Source organism: Phyllostomus hastatus, unplaced genomic scaffold (genome assembly GCF_019186645.2).
Source record: "Phyllostomus hastatus isolate PE091 unplaced genomic scaffold, TTU_PhHast_1.1 phas_contig_98, whole genome shotgun sequence".
Taxonomy (NCBI): domain Eukaryota; kingdom Metazoa; phylum Chordata; class Mammalia; order Chiroptera; family Phyllostomidae; genus Phyllostomus; species Phyllostomus hastatus.
Genome location: NW_025333999.1, coordinates 13,146,990 through 13,166,180, shown reverse-complemented (window position 1 = coordinate 13,166,180; position 19,191 = coordinate 13,146,990). Strand labels below are relative to the sequence as shown.

The following is a 19,191-nucleotide window of genomic DNA, read 5'->3' as shown; positions in this document are numbered from 1 at the left end:
GATACCACCACATTGTGGATTAGACATCAACCTAGGATTGGAAAGGAGAACACAGACATTCAGTCCATAACAGGGGCCACATAGGAACCCACAAGGGCAGGGGGCAGTGCGTCTCTCCAGCAGGGTTCACTTCATGGCTGCCGCTGATGACCTGCCAACTGTAGAGACCAGAGCTGGGCCTTTTGCTGCCTGGTAGCAGCTGATCCTACTGTCAATTTATCATTTAGGGTAAAGTTCCAGGGGGACCATAACTAAATGGGAGAATGATAAACATCACACAGAGATGGGTGCCATGGCTGTCTTTCAGAGGGACTGCTCTTGAGGCTCCATGTCTCCTTTAGTGGAGAGTCGTGGCAACTTTGTTCACGTGAAGATGGCTGCATCTGATTAGGCAGAAGCATGTCGTTGCTAGTGTTGTCACTCGGGAGTTGGATGTGTGACAAGGATGTGTATGTGGATCCTGAGCACCCAAGAGGTGAACCTTAGCATGCTCTTATTTCTCCAGTTCGACACTTCCATGTTCTGCTCTGTGAGGCTATGACTGAGCTTCTGCAAATTCCATTTCATCAGGTTTCCTGTAAGATTCTGCCATGCAGGGGCAGCAGCAGGACACCAGGAGGCCAGAGGGGGAGGGCTACACCTTGTTTTCTGCATCTTCCCAGACTTTCAGCACCAGCACTGGTGCCATCTCAGGGGCTCAGTGGGTGGCACCCACCCCTCAGAGGTCTGAGTCTCAGCTCTACAGATACCCCCTATCCAAGCACCTGTCTTTTGATTGTCTCACCTCCTGCCCATCTTTGCCGAGCCCTCGCTATAGTAGCCTCTCTTGTCACTACTTCAGTTTCCCCTTTTTGCTTTGTCAGTTCTCCAACTCCTGTTTCACTAATTTTCTATATTAAATTGTCTCTGTTAAAACAACTAATATAGACCTGGCTGGTGTGGTTCAGTGGATTGAGTGCTGGCCTGTGAACCCAAAGGTCATCAGCTCAATACCCAGTCAGGGCACATGCCTGGGTTGCTGGCCAGGTCCCCAGTAGGGGGCACATGAGAGGCAACCACACATTGATGTTTCTCTCCCACTCTTTCTCCCTCCCTTCCCCTCTCTAAAAATTAGATAGATAGATAGATAGATAGATAGATAGATAGATAAAATCTTTTTAAAAAACTAACTAATATAGTTTCTGTTTTCCCACCTGGATTCTCACAAATATTGAACAAAATATAAGCATGCAGCTAAAAACCCACAAGCCACGTGGAAGGTGCAATGGCTATTTCAGTGTGGTGAGTGCACAGGCACTTCTGCATCTTCTTCCAAATACCTCCAAAGTCCTGGGGAGGCCTGGTTTCCTAACTCCAAGCCCTGTTCAGAGGACAGCATGTACCCTGTGTACCAGAGCAAGCTACACCTCTGCGTGATTATAGGTAAGGAGACCAATTTGCATCACTCATGGGTAATTGCCAGATGGGAGGGGACAGAAGGCAGCTGCTAGGAGAAAAAGCAAATAGAATACTGGGAGACATGCTATCTAATGGAGGAAAAAATGTTTTCTGGTAACAGAAATGCGATCCCAGAGTTCAAAGAGAAGACAGCATTTTATTACATTCAAAGTTTCATTTGTCCTTGTCTTTCCCTGCCATTTGGAAGTGGAAGGGGGACAGGAGTAAACTGGGGTACTCCCAGGAGAAACAACTCCAGAGCATTCTGCTGGAGGTTGGGGGATGCTGCTGAAGACCTGACTCTTCCAGAGCAGGATGGGAAGCGTTAGCGCCCTCTGTTGGTCAGGACTCTGAGGAAGAACCGATCCCACGGGCAGGCTATGGGTGAATTGTGTCCCCCCACCTAACCCAGTACCTCAGATAGTATTTGTAGATACGGCCTTTAAAAAGGTAATTAAAGTTAAATTAGGTGGAGCCCTAATCCAATCTGACTGGGTCCTAGTAAGAAAAGAAAATTAGGGGTAACACACGCACTCGCATACACACACATATACAGGGGAAGACATAGGGAAAAGATGGTCAGCTGCAAGCCAAGGAGAAAGGCCTCAGAAGAAACCTCGGCATCTCGATATCAGATATTCATTCTCCAGAGCTGTGAAAAAATAAATGTCTATTGTCTAAGCCACCCATCCTGTGGGATTTGCTGGGGCAGCCCTGTCAAACTCAGACACTGCATCTGGGATTCCCATGCCCACCACTTCCCCTGCTTTGACTCCACTCCAGAAAAAAAAGCATGTCTGATTACTAGATAGGGCTGAGGCCCCCACACTGTCAAGTCTCCCGCTCTGGAGGCCTGGGCTGGATAATGAGCTGCAGGGACTGATCGTCAGGCTGTCCACCTTCAAGGTGGACTGGCTCTCTTTTCCAGGAATAAGGGACGTGGCACAGTGGAGAGAGCAACAGCTTTGGAGTCAGGAGGGTTTCAATCCCAACATTGTATGAGAAAGCAAATAGATTCCTTATAGATTCTTTCTCTGTGAAATAAAGATACTGATCTTTACTCCATTGTTATGGACTGAATGTTTGTGTCTCCTCCGAATTCATACATTCAAGTCATAACTTACAGTGACTCTGTATTTGGAGATGGGGCCACTAAGCAAATAATTAAGATAGAAGAGATCCAAAAGGTAAGGCTCTGATCCAATAGATTCATGTCCTTGTCAGAAGAGGCACCAGAGACATCTCTCTCTCTCTCTCTCTCTCTCTCTCTCTCTCTCTCTCTCTCCCCCCACCCTCCCAACCCTCACCTCATCCCACCCAGGCACACACACCGAGGAAAGACTACATGAAGACACAGCAAGAAGACAGCCCCTAAAAGCCAGGAAGAGAACTCACACCAGAAACCAAACCAGCTGGCCCTTGATCTTGACTCCCAGCCTCCAGAAGTATAAGGAAATGAACTACTGTTTTCAAGCCACCCAGTCTGTGATATTTTGTTGGGGCAGCCCAAGGTAACTAATACACCCCCAGAGACACTGGAAAGGTTAAATAAGAGAACTAACCATCTTACCCAATGTTCGATAAATACTAGTGGGGATCATTAAAAATCTGAGACTAGTAGATGACGTCATTTTCTAACGGTGCCACCATAAAGACAGTCAAGCATGGGCCAAAACGCTCTCGGAGGGCCTAGTCACAGAGATGACTCAAGCATCCAAAAGTGGTTGGAGCACACATCTTTTCAGTTCTTTTTCAAACCCAAGAGCTCTGAAAGTTTGCACTGGGGTTTTGAAATCTTTCCAAACTGCTTTAATATTCATTTTCTCTGAATGACATGTACTCAAACCTATAAAGTGATAATGCCATAAAACATGGTCAGAAAAAGTGTTCTTATTGAGCTACCCTCCCGTGTGTGTGTGTGTTTGTGTGTGTGTGTGTGTGTGTGTGCCTTCATGTTTCTCTAATACAATGTAGTGTATTTTTCGTGTACACACACACATAAGGGAAAAACCAGTGAACCGATCAGTTTGTGACTTCCTCAACTACAAGCAACAGAGCAGTGCAGCCCTAACAAATCTCTCTGTTTTTTGGCTTGCCCACCTAAGGCCCTGCATGGGTGTTACGGATGATTTTATTATTTAGCAACTGAGGGTCCTAGCCCCAAACATGTCCCAATATGTTGTTCCTCCTGCAGGGAGACTTCTGCTGGGCCACCCACACCCCGTCACTCTGTCCTGGGGTGTGCATACTAGGCATCAGATTTAGGTTCTTGTTCTGGGGTCCCCCTCACAGGACAGAGTCAGCACCAAGACCTAGATATCTACACCCTTCTTTGTGTAGTCCCCTGTCCTGGAGAAAAGCACAAAGAGTGCTGCAGTGAGCCGAACTCCTGTAGTTTTAGTGCCTCTCAGATCTGTAAACTGTTTGGAAGTAGCAATTCCTTTGTGTGTGCTTTGAACACCTTTGAATTTTGTCAAAGGTGGAAAACGGTGTCAGAATGACGACTGCCATCAGCAGGTAATTGCTAACAGCCAGTCTGTTAGAACCACAGACCGGCTGACAACCATGAACTTGGGGATTGTGCTGGATGCGCCCTCTGGTGAACAAAGAGAGTGCTGCCTCTTGGTGTTTTCAAAACTGCTAAAACATTGTATTAAACTATATTAAATCCATTAGATAATTTTAATAAAGTCAAGAGTATTGTCTTTTCTTCCAAAATTGCTTTGTAAATTTATTTAATGTTATTGAAGTAACAACGTGGCTAGGATGCAGGATTTAAAGACAGCCTGGGTTCAACTCCTTGCAAAGCCACTATTCAGCTATACAGCCAAAATAATTTTAGGACAGTATAAATATAACTACTCCTTAACTGTTAAGGAGTTGAAATTGCATTTTGCCCTTTGAAGGCAACGACAAGGCTGATGTGGCCCCCGGTGAAAATGAGTTTGCCACCCCTGCCTTAAATTGTCCAATTTAAAAAATGACAACAGCCAACACAACAATAGCCATTGGTGTGAATACCCTATCTTGAACCATAAATATATAGGTCATATGATAGAGTTGCATCATTTTTGTCCCAATTTTGTTATCCCCTTTATCCTTCTCCTCCCTGCATTCTACAACCCTCCATCATCCCCCATCACCACTTAGTTCGTGTCCATTGCTTGTATATATAAGTTCTTTGGCTTCTCTGTTTCCTATACTATTCTTAATCTCTCCCTGTCTATTTTGTGCCTATGTATTATGCCTCTTATTCCCTGTACCATGCCCCCCATTCTCCTCTCCTTCCCACTGATAATTCTCCATGTGATCTCCATTTCTGTGATTATATTCCTGTTCTAGTTGTTTCCTTATTTTTTGTTTTTGTTTTTAGGTTCAGTTGTTGATAGCTGTGAGTTTTTTGTCATTTTACTGTTCATGGTTTTGATCATCTTTTATTTCTTAGATAAGTCCTTTTAATATTTCATACAATAAGGGCTTGGTGATGATAAACTCCTTTAACTTGACCTTATCTGGAAAGCACTTTACCTGCCCTTCCATTATAAATGATAGCTTTGCTGGATAGAGCAATCTTGGATGTAGGCCCTTGCCTTTCATGACTTGGAATACTTCTTTCCAGCCCCTTCTTGCCTGTAAGATTTCTTTTGAGAAATCAACTGATAGCCTTATGGGAACTCCTTTGTAGGTAACTCTCTCCTTTCCTCTTGCTGTTTTAAGATTCTCTCCTTATCTTTAATCCTGGGTAACTTAATTATGATTTTTCTTGGTGTGTTCCTCCTTGCGTCCAATTTCTTTGGGACTCTGAGCTTCCTGGACTTCCTGGAAGTCTATTTTCTTCTCTAGATTAGGGAAGTTTTCCTTGATTATTTTTTCAAGTAAGTTTTCCCTTTCTTGCTCTTCCTCTTCTCCTTTTAGCACCCCTATGATTTGGATGTTGGAGTGTTCAAAGTTGTCCCAGATGTTTCTCAGCCTCTCCTCATTTTTTTGAATTCTTATTTCTTCATTCTGTTCTGGTCGGATGCTTATTTCTTCATTTTGTTTTCAAATTCTTGATCTGAGTCCCAGTTTCCTTCCCTTCACTTTTGGCTCCCTATATATTTTCTTTTATTTCACTTTGTTAGCCTTCATTTCTTCCTTCATTTTGTGACTGAGCTCAATGAGTTCTGTGAGCATCCTGATTGCCAGGGGTTAGAACTCTGCATCTGATAGGTTGGCTATCTCCTCATCACTTAGCTCTTTTCCTGGAGTTTTGATCTGTTCTTTCATTTGGGCCATATTTCTTGTCTTGGCACACCCGTTACGTTGTAAGGGGGTGGAGCCTTAGGTATTCACCAGGGTGGGGCAACCCTCCTTGTTGCTGTTGTGGCCCTGTCTGTGGGGGAGGGGTCGGAGAGGGAACAATGCCACTTGCTGGCTCTCCTCTAGCCCTACTTTCTGTCACGTCCCTCACTTCCCACAAGCAAATTGTGGCTTTTCAGATGCTGATTCACAGATGAGTGGGTTTGTGTTTGTTCTAGGACCCTGTGGGCCTCTCCCACAGACTCTCCTGAGATACTGACAGTTTCTCCCACTGGCAAAACTCCCACATATTTTTACATCCAGAGGTTTTGAGTCTTTAGTTTTCCACACTGAAACCCTGGGTTCCATGGTCTGTCTCGCTTCCCAATGGTGCTACCCAGCTTATCGGCCCATGAATGTGGGACCAACTGGTCCACCAGCCACCTCCTTGGCTGTGCATCCTCTCCACCCCTCCTACCAGTCTGGATGAATGTTTCTTTAACTCCTTGGTTGTCAGACTTCCATGAAGTTTGAATATCTGGAAGTTCTGATTGTATTTTGTATTTAAATTTGTTGTTGTCCTTCTTTAGGTTGTGCGAAGAAATGAAGTATTTCTACCTATGTCTCCATCATGGCCAGAACTCCTGAGCTGCTTTCCCCAAACTCTTGGTATATCAGTACATGAGCAGATCCCTGAATCTTTCGTTTAATTCTCACCTGAGGATATGTTTATTAATTTTAGAAACAGAGGAAGGGAGGGAGAGAAAGAAAGAAATATCGATGTGAGAGAAAAACAGCTATCAGTCGCCTCCCCTAGGTGCACCAACCTGGGATCGAACCCACAACCTAGATATCGGCACTGACCAGGGATTGAACCCACACCTTTTGGTGTATGGGACAACGCTCCAACTAAATGAGCCACCCAGCCAGAGCTAGAGATGCATCTTATCGATCATTTTCCATAGTAAGGTTGTGTCTGATTGGTTAATCCTTGATACCAGAAACCCTTATATACACCTGTATAAGCACCTGTTTGTTTGTTTGTTTTAATCACTTGGAGCTGAAAGGATAGGTAATTACTATTATTACTTTTTGGTAAAGTAATCAAAATTATAACCATTTTATCAGATCAGCCAAAAATATATATATATATATTTGGGTGTGCTGCAGAATTTTAGTACTTAGTTTATGTGCGCCATGAGGTGAAAAAGGTTGAAAATTGCTGGTATAAACCTACACAAATTATTTAAAATTTTCACCCTTCAGTTTTCTACTCTGTAAAATACTTCATTTTCTTATTTATTGTGATTGTTATGATAGTTGTAGTTGTTAAATGAGAAAATACATGCAAAGTGCTTAGAACAGAGCCTAACACTAAATAAATGTGAATCCTTGATCTTAAAAGGTTCTGAGAAGTCAGATGTCTGATTTGAAGTTGCCTTCTCCAGAAGCCTTTTATTAGCCAAGACACTGCTTTGATTAGTCCCATAGTGACCAAAAATCCATACCTCAGAAATTGACACAAATAATAAAGGTAAATAATAAAAAGTACATGAGTAAGGCTATTGGGACATACGGCATTCTCATATCAAATAGATTAAAACCCAACTGCTTTTCAGGGAGCTTTACTTACAAATTAACAACCAGTCCAGGCTAAAAGGGCTGTAACCATTCAAGATGGAAATGACTCTTAGGCCGGGTCGGAGCCCCACACCTGCACCTCCCCAAACCACCTGGTCTCAGGCTTCAGGCACTTGACTTTCCTTCTTCCTCAGAGAAGTGGCCCCAGCAATGGTTCATGCCACTCCCATGCTCATAAAACCCCAGCCCTGCCCCAACACTTCACCTTTTTTCTCATGTATTTTTTGTTGAGCTGTAATTCACATATTATAAAATTCAACCACTTAAGGTGCACAACTGGGTGGGTTTTAAGTACATTCACAAAGTTGTGCAACTATCACCACTGATTCCAGAATATTTTAATAACCCCCAAAAGAAACTCTGTACCCATGAGCATCACCCCTATCCTCCCCTCCCCTGTCCCAAAAGGAAGGGTACTACTCTATGTTTCTATGAATTTGCCTCTCCTGGACATTTCATGTAAATGGAACCCTACAGAAGCTGGCCTTTGTGTCTGGCTTTTTCACAGAGCATGATATTCTCAGTGTTCATCCATGCTGTGGCACATCATCAGAACCTTATTCTTTCTGTGCCTGAACAATATTCCATTGGATGGGCATACCACATTTTGCTTATCCATTCATCAGTTGATGAGCAATGGGGTTGTTTCCACTTTGGGACTGTTATGAATGAACCATGTTCATTTATATACAAGTTCTTCTGTGGATATATGTTTTCAATTTACCTAGCAGCAAAATTTCTCTGTCACCTGGTACCTTTATGTTTAAGCTTTTGAGGGGTATTGTTTGCTTAGTAATCACACTGTTTTACACTCCTGCCAACAGTGGACTATAGTTTCTCCACATCCTGGCCAAGACTTGGTATTGTCCTTTTGTTCATAGCCATCCTAGTGAGTGTGAAGTGATGTCTCACTGTGGTTTGATGTGTATTTCCCTAAAAATTCATGACATCAGTCACTTTTCATGTGCCTCTGACCATTCTGTGTGTCTCCTTTGGGGAAATGGGTCCTGCTGTGGTCCCTAAAACTGTCACCACCAATGCTACTGTTGCTACAGTGATGCTGCTGGTGGCCCCCTGCTGCTGCTGCTTCCTGAGCCAGAGCCACAGCAAGAGAAGAGGCAAGAGGCTGCTCAGTCTCAGGTCTCCTGCTTCCCCACCAGCACCTCCTCCTAGGCCCCCCTGCAAAGTGGCTGGCAAGGGAGTTTGGGAGACTCGGGTTGGGGACTTCTAGTCCCCAGCACGACAGAGGAGCAACATAGGGTAGCGGCAATGCTGAGCACCGGCAGACAGCCTCCGACATGCACATCATGGTCTTCCTGTTCTAACAGTCTAGAGGACTAGGGAGGACATTGCTGTGCATGGGCACCCTGGGAAGAACTGCAGACAAAGGAGGATACCGCATTGCCTCTGCTCCCCCCGAGTCCCATGGACAGACCCAAGAGCAAAGTCAGAAGTAGCTTCAGAAGGTGTTTTCTTGAAAGTCTTCATGAACAGAGAGCAGGGAGGTCCAGGACAGAGCACAGCAAACCTGAAGACATCAGGAGTGCTGGGCTGTGCACCCATGCTTAAACTCCTGGAAGCATGGAAGGCCACACGGACAGCTTGCTTTTACTGCAAGGCTGCAGGTCCCAAGAGTCAGTGCCTTGCCCTGAAGGGACTCAAGCTGTCAGGCCATGAATGTCAGGGCTGTGTCAGAGCAAGTCAGAGCAAGCCAGAGCCACCTGCTGACCACAACATGCAAGGGGGTCAGTGAAGACACTTGTGGGCACAAGCAGAGAGAGGCAGAAACAGAAATGCATGATCACAAGGGCAGAAGGGGGCCAGTCCACAAGAAGCCCAGGATGTTTCATCTACTCCCTCAAATGCCTATGAGAGCCAGAGCTCTATACTTCAACTCTTTGCAGTAGAGGTTCCCAAGAGTCCTGAGCTGCTGGCCTGGAGTGGGTCCTCGTGAATCTCCTCCCTTCCCCACGATGCTCCTTCCCTCCACTTCATGCAGACTGAGACCAGAGCCCTGGAGGGAGAGCCTGCCCTGTCCATGCCTGGGCACTTGGTGTTCCTAATCTGCTTGCCGACCGCTGCCCCAGCTCCCAGTGAGAGAATTCCCAGGATGACCTGACCTGTATCCCTCTAAGTGTAGGAAATACATGCAATGTGGACACAAGTGGTGCCTGCTTTCCACATAGATCTTCCACTGTAGGGGGCTGGCTAAGCCGTCTCCAGCTGCAGGATGCTGGAGACAGCAGCAGGGCACAGGGTGAGTGAGTTTCCTATAGCCCAGCAGACGCTGCAGGAGGTGGCCAGACCGAGGCTGTCTTGTAGGTCCCCGGCCCAGGAGGGGCAGCTGGCATGAGGAGATGCAGACCCAGAGACTATAGGGTACCCTCCTGAAGAAAGGGGCTGGGGGAGGGCCAGATGCCACCAGACAGTGCATCCCTCATGCCAGCGCACAGTCACTAAGGAAGCCACACTGAGGCCCACAGAAGAGCCAGAATTTGCATGCCTGCCTAGAGAAAGCCTGCCACTATTGTGTTAGCCAAGAGCAAGCCAGTGTTAGCCAAGAGCAAACCAGAGCAATTCAATTTGAAAATAGCTTTTGATCCTCTTCTCTAACTTCCCTTCCCTCTATCCTCCACTTCATGGTCCTGAAAACAATAGAGACAAAAGGAAGTGGAGGCAAGAAAAGGAGAAGGAAGTGGCCATGCCTCTTCCTCTGCTATGGGTCCTTTTATGGGCTTAATTATATCCCCCAAAACTGGCACAATGAAATTCTAACCCTCAAGACCTTACAATGAGACTCTGGAGATAAAGCCTTTAAAGATATCATTCAAGTAGAATGAGGTCATTAGGGTGGGGCTCAATCCAATCTGACTGGTGTCCTGTAAGAAGAGAAGATGAGGACACAGAGCGAAGGCCATGTGAGGGCACAGGTTGACGACGGCCATCCACAAGCCAAGGAAGGAGGCCTCAGGAGGTACCAGAACCCCTTGGTCTCAGATTCTCAACCTCCAGAATTTTGAGAAAATGCATGTCTGTTGCTTCAGCTGCCCAGTGTGTAGTACTTGGTATGACAGCCCAACCCAGCTCTTCAGTCCCCAAGCTGCAGGCCAGCACAGAAGAAAGAGGGAGGGTAGAGCTGAAGCAGGTATAGGACATGGGACTGGCCATTCTCATTGTGACTATAGGTTGTAACTTTTAAAATGAGACTAGTTCTTATTACTGAAAGCAACCTAAATGCTACAGTTCTGCAGGAGATACTGTCAAAGAGTGGGAGCCGATCACAGCAGCTTTGAAGGAGAGGCTGTCTCCTGTGGGGACCCCACACATTCAGCCTGTTCAGTGAACCCACTGCACCCAGAAGAGTCCAGTGTCTTTCCATCCTGAGTCTTTCTTCTCTAATTCTATCTTTTCAGAAATCCCTTTGCTCAATTTTTCTGATTCCCAAAATTATTTAAAAGAGAAAGAAGTCTTTAAAAGACCACAACTTTAGAGAGCCAAATGTTTTTACGTCATGACTGAATTTTTAGTGTTCACTCATCCGAGGAAAAATGACTTCACATCTCAGGATGAGTTTCCCAGCGCAGCACACTCTCCTTCACTCACTTAAAGCCCCAGTGTGTCAAGCGGTGAGTTCAGTTTGAAGAGCCATTTCAGGGACGAGTCACCGGTGTGAACCCAGAGGGCAGCCCACTCTCAGCCATGGAAACAGCTGGCGCTGGCTCCCCGGTGGTCAGTCCTGGCCACGGTCCCTGGAAGAAACACACCCCAGCCAAAGCTGTTAAGCTCTTCTATGGCGAGTAACTGATTCTGGTTAACTTTTTAGAGAGAAGAGGAAATCTTATTGGGAAACACTTAATAACTCTAAAACCAAAATAAAAATTAAGAAGCCAAAGCAAAGGGAAGAGGCACTGCAGGAGCGCAGGCAGCAGGAACGCCTGACAGTTTCTCTGTGTGTGGCGTTCCTGTGACTTGTCTCCGGGGACTTGTGACTCTGTGCTTCTCTGCTCTAATACCTGCAATGTGTCATCACAATGGCCTTCACAATGAAGGCCATTCCGACACACACTGCAACCTGGTTGAACCTCGAAGACCTGATGCTAAATGCAATAAGCCAATCATCATAAAAGGCCAAGCCCTGGAGGATTCCGTGCACCTAATGTGAGATTGCAGCGCGGCGATAGTGGCTTTGTCGTCTCCACAGCGGTGGAGGCAGCTGTGCTCCCACTGATTGGCCCTGAAGTCAGGGGCCTAGGCCCTGCAGTGCCTTCTCCTCCGCAACAGCCGTGGTGGCACCCAGCACTCTCGCCCGGAGACAGAGTCCACATACAACAGAAAGAACATCCAAATCTGAAAGGCCACCAAGAAGAAAGGCACTACCTCCTAGGACAGAGAAAACACTGTTGACCAGCGCTGGCCTGGAGTTAGCCCTGCTGCAGCAACATTTAAGTCCTCTGCAGTCACTCCACCTCTTCCACAGGATTATCCAGCTGGAAGGGGGCGCCCAAGACGAAGGAGGGAAATCTAGAACTTTCAAAGAGGCCCAATTTTCTGCATTTGACAAAGGAGAGTTGAGAGACTGGGTGAAAGAGGTATAATTGGTAGTTACAGAATAGTCACAGGGATGCAAGTAATGCATAGGGAATATAGTCAATATTATTGCAATAACTATGTATGGTGCCAGGTGGAGTACTGGAAATACCAGGGGAACACAGTGTAAAATATATGTGATTGTCTAACCACTGTGCTGTACACCTAAAACTAATACAAAATAAAACTAAAAAAAAAAAAAAGCATGGTGGAGCCCTAAAGATTCCTGCACAGAGTGGCCAGCTGCACTGGACAGTGATGAGAAATGCCAGAAGTGTTTTCTAACTGAAACTGACATAACTGATTCTGTTGTATCAAGACCAACTATTCCGAACCCCAAAGCATGAGTAGTTACCTTACGGGTTAAACTTTCCAGTCTGAAGTTAGATGATCATGCAAAGAAGAAAGTTATTAAATTTGTAGGACAGTGATACTGTAAGACCACAGATGTGCTTACCATCAAAACAGATAGGCACCCTTTGAAGAGATAGAATTTTGATTATAAAATGTATCTGCTAACAGTTTTATACCATGTGTCTTAGAAAACTGAGGAATGGGAGAAAAATAAGACTGATGTAGACACAGAAGAGTATATATGGACAAATAGCTCCTCAAAAAAATATCCTGGAAACACTTCTCCAAATTAAAGCTGTGGAGAAAAACCTGGAAGTAAGTCAAAAAGAGCTCCTTGGTACTAAGGAGGCTGAAGATTACAGAGTTTGTTGTCAGTGTTAAGAACAAGGGGACAGTGAAAATGTTCTCAGTACAGAAAACCATTGAAGAGACTATTAAATCTGACATGAATTGTGCAGAAAAATATGTTTCATGTATTAATTTTATGACCTATATATAATTGTTATCTAATCTGACATGAAGTTGAAAGTGTCAAAAAAACATTGTTTTACTTCAGAGTTGAAATCACTCCTTTCATACCAATGCACAATGGCAATGATTAGTCACAGATTTTCTTGTTTATGCTCTGGGGTAATTAGACTGACTAGATCTCTGATTTCTTAGGGTTCTAAAATGTTTTGATTTTATTTCTACCATAACAACCTTAGAATTTAAATACATATAAAATATACATCATATATATAACTATTCTATCACCTGCTACATTTGTTTCCCTACATGTTAGCACATATTGAATGCTGCTGAATTATAATTTAGGTCATGTGGGAAGTGAGGCCCAGAACCGAGGCTCCTGCTGCCGCTCAGTGTTTTGTTTGCATAACTGCTACCTACCCAGCGCCCTTTTCAGACTCCAAGCCTGACTCAAAACAGGTCCGTGGGAGTATTTTCTAACCTGAAAAGTTGATTTCATCCCTCTATTTTGGAGTCACTTTATATTGGTTCAATTCTGTTTCGCATCTTTATATTTTCGGGCACTCATTTCTTCAAACCCACACTCGCAGAGAAGTGGACATGAGATTAATGGGTATTCATCTCTTGATTCCCCAATCACAGCTGAGGAAAGAGATGAGGAATAAGGACCTCGGGTCTCAGTGGAGTGAATGGCACAGTGAGAATTGCCCAAGGAAACAGTCCATTCCATGGAGCTGTAGGTTCAGCATTTGTAAGTGTATCTGTAGGTCATTTCTTACCACTTCCCAAGTGGTCCGCAAGTGATTAATTTAAAATCAAAATAAAGGAACTATTGAGTTTTCAGAAAAAATAGTGAGTTAATAATAGTGAGATGAATAGAGACAGAAAACAGAATGGGATGAGGGGCAGAGGGGTGGGAGTTCATGTTTGATGAGGACAGAGTTCAGTTTGGGAAGATGAGGAAGCTCTGCAGGTGTCTTGGGGGGATGGCGACACAACCATGTGAATGCACTCAATGCACTTAAAATGGTAAAAATAGCAAAAAGTAAAAAAGAGGAAGAGAAAGAAAGAATTGGAGGTGGCTGCTAAGAGGTTACATCACAACCCTGATGCCAGCAGTTACTTTCACTGTGAAGACTGCAGGTTCATGTTTCACTATTAAACACACAGAGCAGACCCTCGGAAACAGGAAACAGGAATTCATTTGCTCGTGAACAGGGGGAGCTTTGGTGTTGGGTGATAAGTTGTGTACCTTGCCCTCCATCACTGGGTGCTTGTCTCCAGGACTGTTTACAGCTTGGCCTGTGTTGGGCCTCTGTCTCCAAGGCAGTGGTCCCTTGTTCAGGTGGGATGTTCCATTCCCGTCAGATCTTGCTCTGTTTTCCCACTTTGTGGCAGCATTAGGTTATCTGGTGCTGACTAGGAAGGTTTAACCACCACCGTTTCTTCTGTTGCTGGTAAAGATACAGCCACCTTGGTTCAGGGCCTTGTACATGAAGCCACAGCTAGTCAATCCTGTCTTTATCCACCGATAGAAGAAAATCCCTGTGTCAGGTAATAGAGAGGGAGCCCATATTTTCTTATCTTTGGTGTCAAGGGGCTCTGTAATTTTAAGGAGGCCTTCAATATGTCAAGCACTTAACACTCCTCCAGCCTTTATATATAAAACAAATCACATTCCCTGAACTGCACACACATTCACAACCCAGTCATGATCTAGGCACTGACAGTTTTAGGGGCAAGCCTTCTCAAACTTTCAAACAGTGGACAATTCTTATGCAATGTAAACTCTTCTGCAGAGCCCAAAAAAAAATGGGAACAATCCTAGTTAAAGAAAATACCACAGCCCCAAAGCCAAAGCCTGACAAAATCAACGTATACAAAAATAATTAGGCCCATCTCAATTATAGTGATCTAATTCTAATAAAATTCTAACAAATTGTTAAAAATATGTTGAAAAATAATACATATGAATTTATTTGATATCACTCAATAGATCAAAAAAGAAAAATCACATAATCATCTTAATAGGATTTGCTAAAATTTGTTATCTGTTCTTTATGCAGGGAAAGTTTCTTTTCTAAAATAGAATTTTAAAAATATTTTTCTAACATGATAAAGAGTCTCTGTGTGAAGCCCTGGCTGCCGTAGCTCAGTGGATTGAGTGCGGGCTGCGAACCAAAGTGCCGCAGGTTTGATTCCCAGTCAGGCCACATACCTGGGTTGCAGGCCACGGCCCTCAGCAACCACACATTGATGTTTCTCTCTCTCTTTCTCCCTCCCTTCCCTCTCTAAAAAAAATAAAAATAAATAAAATATTTAAAAAAATCTCTGTGTGAATACAACAACCATATACTTGTTATTTCTTAATATATGTCTCAAATAATTATAGTTCTGAGAGATTTTAATAGTGAGTGTAAAAATAGTGCTGTGGTCCAATAAATCTAAGACATGGTAAATTTACCAAGTTAAACAACTTCTATGTGTTTATATGTATCCTAACCATCCAAGTGTTCCATACCCATTTGACACTAGAAGACATTGTTTCCACAGAGCATCTCACCACACTAGTATTTTACAGGAATTCACTTTGGAAAGCATTGTAGTGACTGTCTCCACAATGATGTGGGGAACAAAATAAGAATGCTGCTGTGCCTTGACCTTTGTGGTACAGTGGGTTGGGCATCATTCTGCAAAGCCAAAGGTCACCAGTTTGATTCCCAGTCAGGGCACATGCCTAGGTGGTTTGGTCCCTGGTCTGGGAGCGTGTGAGAGGCAACTAATCAATGTTTGTCTCTCACATCGATGTTTCTCTCCCTCTCTTTCTCCCTCCCTTTCCCTCTCTCTAAAAATAAATAAATAAAATATTTTTTAAACATAAGAATGCTGCTATTTAACTTTGTTCTAAAATTTCAGATCAAACTCTTCTCAGGTAAATATTGGCATGAATTGAAATTTAAAAAGTAACAGGTAATCACTGTGGACATTAGAAGATGTGAATGACTCTTTCAACCAACTTGACCTACTGACACGGAATGTGCCATCCACAAACAGCAGAAAACATTCTTCTCAAGTGCACTTGGACTGTATTGAGAGCCATAAAATTCTTAACATAGTTTAATTTATTTAACTCATACAAAACATGTTCTTAACTACATTAAATTAATTTATAAATCAATAGCAAAATATTCTCTGAACAATCCAAAGTAACATATTTAATCACTCATGGATACAAGAAGAAGCAAAGCAGTGAGCAGAGTGTAATTTAGAGCACTAAATGCCTATTTAAGAAAACAAGTATTTTAGGTCCATTTTAGGAAACCAGAAAAACAGAAACAAATTAAACTCAAAGTAAAAAGAAGAAAGAATATTATAAAGATCAGAGTAAATTATCAATTAAATAGAGTAAAGCAACAGAAAAAATCAATGAAACCAAAAGCTGATTCTTTAAGAAGATCAATGAAATTGCTAAGCTTCTGATCTAAGATGGCAGTGGAGTAGGTGGAAGTCACATTCAGCTCTTCCCATGACCAAGCTGGAATTACAGCTATTATAGAACAATCATCCTGAATAACTAACTGAGGACTACCTGAACAGAAGTTTTATAACCAAGCCTTGACCAGTGTGGCTCAGTGGGTTGGGCATTGTCCCACAAAGCAAAATGTCACTGGTTTGATTCCTGATCTGGACACACACCTGGGATGTGGGTTTGGTGCTCATAGGGGCATGTGGAAGAGGGGAGGCAATCAATTGATGTTTCTCTCTCATGTCAATGTTTCTCTTCCTCTCTTTCTCCCTTCCATCCCCTCTCTCTAATAAATAAATAAATAAATAAATAAATAAATAGTCTTATAACCAAGATTTACAGAAGACGCCACACCAAGATTGGTAGGAAGGTCAAAGACATAAAATGGCTGGCCCTGCCCTGGTGTGGCTGAGTGGACTGAGTGCCAACCTGCAAATCGAAGGGTTTCTGGTTCGATTCCCAGTCAGGGAAAATGCCTGGGTTGCAGGCCAGGTCCCCAATAGGGGGCATGTGAAAGGCAACCACACACTGATGTTTCTCTCCCTCTCTTTCTCCCTCTATTCCCCTCTTCCCTTCTATCTAAAATAAATTAATTAATAATCTTTTTTTTTTAAAGGGACTGGCCCTGCTCCCACAGACAGTGACTGAGATTCCAGAGGGATATCTCAGCTGCACTGGGTTCCCTGTGAGAAGCATGGGGTCTCAACCTGAAGCCAGGCTCCCCAGTCCAGGGCAACAGGGCCAGGAAGAGGCTCCACTTAATATCTGGCTGTGAAAATCAGCAATTGGTTCTGTCCACCAAGGGCAGACAGAAGTCCACTAGAGACACAGGGGAAATGCACAAAATGTCATTCATAGCCACTCACCCTTGAGTCTGGCAGTGGAGGGCAGAGTGGACTAGAATTATGTGAGAAGAGTCTGGGGTTTGTGGCTTTGGAGAGAGAGCTAAGAGGACAACTGCCAGGCCACCCCTATGCTGAGTCACTCTAACACACTGCAGATACCATCTTTCTTGGACAGAGCTTGTCCCTTCTTACAGCATCAGCTTCAGGGAATGCAATAGTCCCACCCTGCGGAATCCCTTGTGCCTGCAGAGTTTATGCTCTACTAAGAAGTCAGCAACCTAGACCCGGGTGTAGAGGTCTGGGTAACCTTAGGAGGTGTCAATGACTGAGTTGTGTGGCTTTGGGGTGGAGACCATTCCATCCACTTTCCCGTTAACCTGACTGGTGCCTTCTCCTCATGGGAGATCTGCTAGCTCCACCCTATGGGCTCCTGGGTCCCCACCCTCTGAACTCTTGGTGGCTTTGCCCTGCTGAGGTCTGGGCAGATTCTGAGTTGTGTGGCTCTGTAACAGGGGCCACTCCCCCAACTTTTCCTTAATCCTGACTGGAAACTCCCACATCTCCCATCTCCCAATAGCCTTGCCTTGCTGAGATCAAGCTCATGGCTGACTTTGGGACAGACTGAGTTATGTGACTCTAAGACAAAGAAATTTTTCCATTGCAGACCTGACCAACACAGAGCCTTCCTTTCATACAGCCAAACCTTGGTCTGGTAGGGTCTAATAGACTCTGCTGACCTTACCCTGAAAACTCCCTGACACTCTACCATACCACAAAGGTATGCAGGCACCAAGTGGGTGGCAGCTAGACTTGGTATACCCTGCGACATTTGCTGACTGGCCTCAGACCCAACATTGGCCCCAAGTTTGAACCTTTATAAGTCTGGTGAATACTACTTATCCCTACCTGATGACTCACTGAGAATCCACCTCATGCAACTTGAGCACCACCAGAGTCTCTTTCAGTGACTGAGCCTAACAGGCATCTAGAAGGTAGAGGCAGGTGGAGGCAGGTGGCAGGTTTCCTTAGGACTTTTGCTGACCTGCCCCTGGGTCCAATGCTGGTAAAAGCCAGCCTTAGGGTGCAGCTTGGCCCTTCCTACATACATCCAGGCCCAGCAGAGGCAGCAACAAGGTATGGATTGCTTTGTAGCTCTAAACAGGTTGCCCCAGGCCAGTCACAGGCAGTGTCAAACATTGATCTGAATCAGAATTCCTCCCAAGCGGCCCCAGAACCAATATACTCAGTGGCCAGCTTCAGAAAACATCAGAGCAGGATCCAGTTAGCTTCACAAGTAGCATATCTAAAGGGAGATCTTGGCAGCCACCAGACCCTGCTGAGACAAGTTCCACTTGGTGTGGTCAACACAGCAGCTCATATACTATACTCAGATTTTGTTTTCACAGTCAGCAGCCTGAGGGTCAACCCCACACACAAATGGGCCTATAGCAATCAAGATTCAATTATAGGGAGGCTGACAAAATGAGACAAAGAAACATGGTCCAAGTGAAAAAACACATCAAAACTCCAGAAAAAGAGCCAAACAAAATGGAGATAAGTAATCTATTAGATGCAGAATTCAAAACACTGGCCATAAGGGTGCTCAAGGAACTTAGTGAGGACCTCAACAAAATAAAAAAGATCCAACAGAAACAAAGGATACACTAAACAAAATGAAGAACAATTTACAGGGAAACAACAGAAGAGTGGATGGAGCTGAGAATCAAATCAATGATTTGGAATATAAGGAAGTGAAAAACTAACCGATCAGAACATCAAGAAGAAAAACATTTTTAAAAATGAGGATAGTGTAAGCAGCCTTTAGGACAACTTCAAGAGGTCCAACATTTGCATCATTGGGGTGCCAGAAGGAGAAGAGAAAGAGCAAGAAATCAGAAATCTATATGAAAAAAACAATAATGAAAGAAAACTTCCCTAGTTTGGTGAAGGAAACAGACATGCAAGTCCAGGGAGCACAGAAAGTCCCAAACAAGATGGATGCAGAGAGGCCCACACCAAGGCATATCATAATTAAAATACCAAAGGTTAAAG

At 44.2% G+C, this 19,191-nt stretch overlaps 1 pseudogene; it reads left to right on the top strand.

The window, feature by feature from the left end:
* The first annotated feature begins 8,356 nt into the window (after positions 1–8,356).
* LOC123828596 lies at positions 8,357–12,746 on the top strand (annotated as a pseudogene).
* The last annotated feature ends 6,445 nt before the right edge of the window (positions 12,747–19,191 follow it).